Genomic DNA, 4,388 nt, shown 5'->3' on the forward strand with positions numbered 1-4,388 from the left:
TCAATCTGTGCCAAATACATGGTGAAAATGACAAATAAACCTTGTCTCTAAAAATATATTCTACAGAAATTGATTTTTTAAACATTTTATTTTGGCTCTGTAGTCTCCCAAGATTTGCAATCTTCAAATCAAATCAAATGTTATTGGTCACATACACATGGTTACACATGGTTAGCAGATGTTATTGGTCATATACACATGGTTAGCAGATGTTATTGGTCATATACACATGGTTAGCAGATGTTATTGGTCATATACACATGGTTAGCAGATGTTATTGGTCATATACACATGGTTAGCAGATGTTATTGGTCATATACACATGGTTAGCAGATGTTATTGGTCACATACACATGGTTAGCAGATGTTATTGGTCACATACACATGGTTAGCAGATGTTATTGGTCAGATGTTATTGGTCATATACACATGGTTAGATGTTATTGGTCATATGTTATGTTATTGGTCACATACACATGGTTAGCAGATGTTTTTGGTCATATACACATGGTTAGCAGATGTTATTGGTCATATACACATGGTTAGCAGATGTTATTGGTCATATACACATGGTTAGCAGATGTTATTGGTCATATACACATGGTTAGCAGATGTTATTGGTCATATACACATGGTTAGCAGATGTTATTGGTCATATACACATGGTTAGCAGATGTTATTGGTCATATACACATGGTTAGCAGATGTTATTGGTCATATACACATGGTTAGCAGATATGTTATGGTCACATACACATGGTTAGCAGATCTTATTGGTCACATACACATGGTTAGCAGATGTTATTGGTCACATACACATGGTTAGCAGATCTTATTGGTCACATACACATGGTTAGCAGATCTTATTGGTCACATACACATGGTTAGCAGATGTTATTGGTCACATACACATGGTTAGCAGATGTTAATGTGACTGTAGAGAAATGCTTGTGCTTCCTGTTCCGACAGTGCAGTAATATCTCACGAGTAATCTAATCTTACACTGTATATAATATGAAAATACACTGTTATGGCCAGATCATATATGAGATGTATGTGGTTGAGACCAATGTATCTGAAACGTGTGTATCTTGTATGGCTTTAATCATTTCTCTAGGGAGCAGCATTTCTTACCCACTGGATCATCCCCTGTGAGTCCACAGCAAAACAACACTTACATTGGTCTCACTCACACATATAGTACTGTATCTGTGTAGAAAACATAAAGTTACCACTTGTCATGGTGTACACACAGGTCGATCTGAATGACCTTAAATACGTTTAAGAAAGAGAGAAGATGATGTTGGTGCAGGGAATAAGGCATATGTACCGCTAACAGAACTTCAGGTCTGGACAGAGAACTCTATCTGCAGCTGCAAATGTTTAATTCTCCCCGTGTTCCATCTGCAGATCACTGGTTAGCGCGTCCAAATCTGATGAAGGGGAAGTGGCCCAATCTCAAATAGCCTTGACAAAGTCTCTGTGGCTTTGGCCCCAACATCTCCGGTGTTTAAGTTCATCAGCCACAAAGAGATTTTGGTTGTGGACAATGGGGACAAACGCACCACTGCTGGATACGTAGGAAGATGTTGGTCCTTGCTACTAGAACAATCTTTGATCGTCTTCGCTTGGATCAAAGTTAGAGAATGATTCATCACAATGGGCAGGCTTGTATATGTAAATAAACCAATCACACACCTGCTCAGCCTCCCTTTTCCGGTGACACAGTGTATCAGAGTGATACACATTTTAGATGGACAGCCAGGGTTTTTTGATGTTCCCTTGGTGGGGTGAATCTACTGGACATCTTGTGTTGGCACCTGTATCCAGCCTAAACAGCAGGGGTATTGTATTTATAATCTGAATGTCTGCATGCCTTACATTTTCTCTCTCTCACCGACAAAATATTTTTTTCCCACTTTAATCAGTACCTTGAAAATAATTGTATGTCCTTTCCTGGGTTATGCTGCCCCGCTGTCTCCAGCGTCTTTAGCCACTGTTGTAACTCCTCAACAGAATTCACTCCTTGGTGTAGACTCAATTCAAAAGTTGAGTGGTCTCTCTGGGTAGGTCTCTCCACAAGTGAATAAATAGGATATTTGCAACCAAGGGGATAGCCAACTATAAATAGGAAAACAAATGTAACTTGATGTGTTGTCTGCTATAGTCAGAGCAACTTAAACCATTTTTATAGAAACGATTAGCCAATAAATATTTGAGAAATTATGAATAACAAGCATGCATCCGTAATGGGTCAGGGGTCAAACGACCTCCACTCATCACTGTCAAACGCTCCCTGAAACACTTCAGCGAGCAGGCCTTTCTAATTGACCTGGCCCGGGTATCCTGGAAGGATATTGACCTCATCCCGCCAGTAGAGGATGCCTGGTTATTTAAAAAAAAATGCCTTCCTCACCATCTTAACTAAGCATGCCCCATTCAAGAAATTTAGAACCAGGAAGAGATATAGCCCTTGGTTCTCCCCAGACCTGACTGCCCTTAATAACCAACACAAAACATCCTATGGCGTTCTGCATTAGCATCGAACAGCCCCTGTGATATGCAACTTTTGAGGGAAGTTAGAAACCAATATACACAGGCAGTTAGAAAAGCCAAGCCCAGCTTTTTCAAGCAGAAATTTGCTTCCTGCAACACAAACTCAAAAAAGTTCTGGGACACTGTAAAGTCCATGGAGAATAAGAACACCTCCTCCCAGCTGCCCACTGTACTGAGAATAGGAAACTCTGTCACAACTGATAAATCCACTATAATTGAGAATTTCAATAAGCATTTTTCTACAGCTGGCCATGCTTTCCACCTGGCTACCTCTACCCTGGTCAACAGCACCGCACCCCCCTAGCAACTCGCCCAAGCCTTCCCCATTTCTCCTTCTCCCAAATCCAGTCAGCTGATGTTCTGAAAGAGCTGCAAAATCTGGACCCCTACAAATCAGCCGGGCTAGACAATCTGGACCCTTTCTTTCTAAAACTATCTGCCGAAATTGTTGCAACCCCTAGGTTAACTTAGTTGACCTTCAAATTGGGGGAATTAGGCAGAGTTCTCTGAGACATTTTTACAACTCATTGAAACTCTGAAAATAAATACATGGGCAAATGTTACCATGTTAATAGTAGGCCTGCATTACATCAGTGGTGTGTGTTCAGCCACGTCTCTCTTTAACAGGCTGTGAGGCAATAGCTTTCGCGAGCCAACAGCTGACTAGAAGCACTGATCGCCTGTGAGTGACACAACGCTAGCCAATGGGAGCGTAGTAGAACGCCCCTATGAATAACGACGTGGTTTTGGCTTAACTGCATTGGGAAAAAGAAAGACGCGACCCACCTGTGTTTTTTCAACAGCGGAATGGGGACGTGCTCTACACAAATTAACACATGTTGGGGAACAGTACGGATGATTAAGTAGTATGCTGATATTTGTTTCTACCTGCATGCCATTTTACTAAACAGTATGTTCTAAATAGTACGTAGTACATTCAGAGATGGGTTTCAGACGTCAGTGTTTTTTACATCTCCTGGTTATGCAGAGGTGTTCTGCTGCCATCGAGTGGTAGTGTTTGGTGTAGCAGCTCTGAATTTTACACTGACCAATTGCCTGTTCTGTCCTGGCTCAACCCCAGCACGCCTCCTGTCCTGTACCTCTCTCTCTCTCTCTCTCTCTCTGATGAAGATATGTGATTTCTAAAGCTTTTACCCTCGGGGGTAGTCTGAATAGAGTGTAAATAAGTCATGAGAATAGATTAGTGTGTAAGGGTAATGAGCAGATGTGGCAGCTCCCCAGCGCAGCACAAATGCATGGAGAAAGATAGCTGCTAAAATGGCTGACACCAGACTCAGCAGTCTCTGGCCTGTTATTGACCACATCCCTCAGGGAGATATCACTGTCTATCGGTTTTGGTGGTGATGGAGTTGACCATGTTGTACTTTTCCTACAAGTAGATCTGAAGAACTGTTAGATTTAACTCACTGAATTAGCCCTAATCTTTTTCTATTGGAGTAAAATGGTCCTGTGTTTACAGGCGAAGTGCTGAAGTTGTGTTCGGGCAGATTCTCTGATAATGCAGTGCCACAAAAAATATTATAAGAGATTTGTTTCTCTGACAATGCAGAGTGGCATAAAGAATGAAAGAGACATTTGTAAGAGACAAATGTACGAGCAACCCTAACCCTAACCCTAACCCTAACCCTAACCCTAGCCTCAACCCTAACCCTAACCCCAACCCTAACCCTAACCATAGCCTCAACCCTAACCCTAACCCTAACCTCCCAACCTAACACTAACCCTAACCTCAACCCTAACCCTAACCCTAGCCTCAACCCTAACCCTAACCCTAACCCTAACCCTAGCCTCAACCCTAACCCTAACCCTAA

This window comes from Oncorhynchus tshawytscha, linkage group LG25 (assembly GCF_018296145.1).
Source record: "Oncorhynchus tshawytscha isolate Ot180627B linkage group LG25, Otsh_v2.0, whole genome shotgun sequence".
Taxonomy (NCBI): Eukaryota; Metazoa; Chordata; class Actinopteri; order Salmoniformes; family Salmonidae; genus Oncorhynchus; species Oncorhynchus tshawytscha.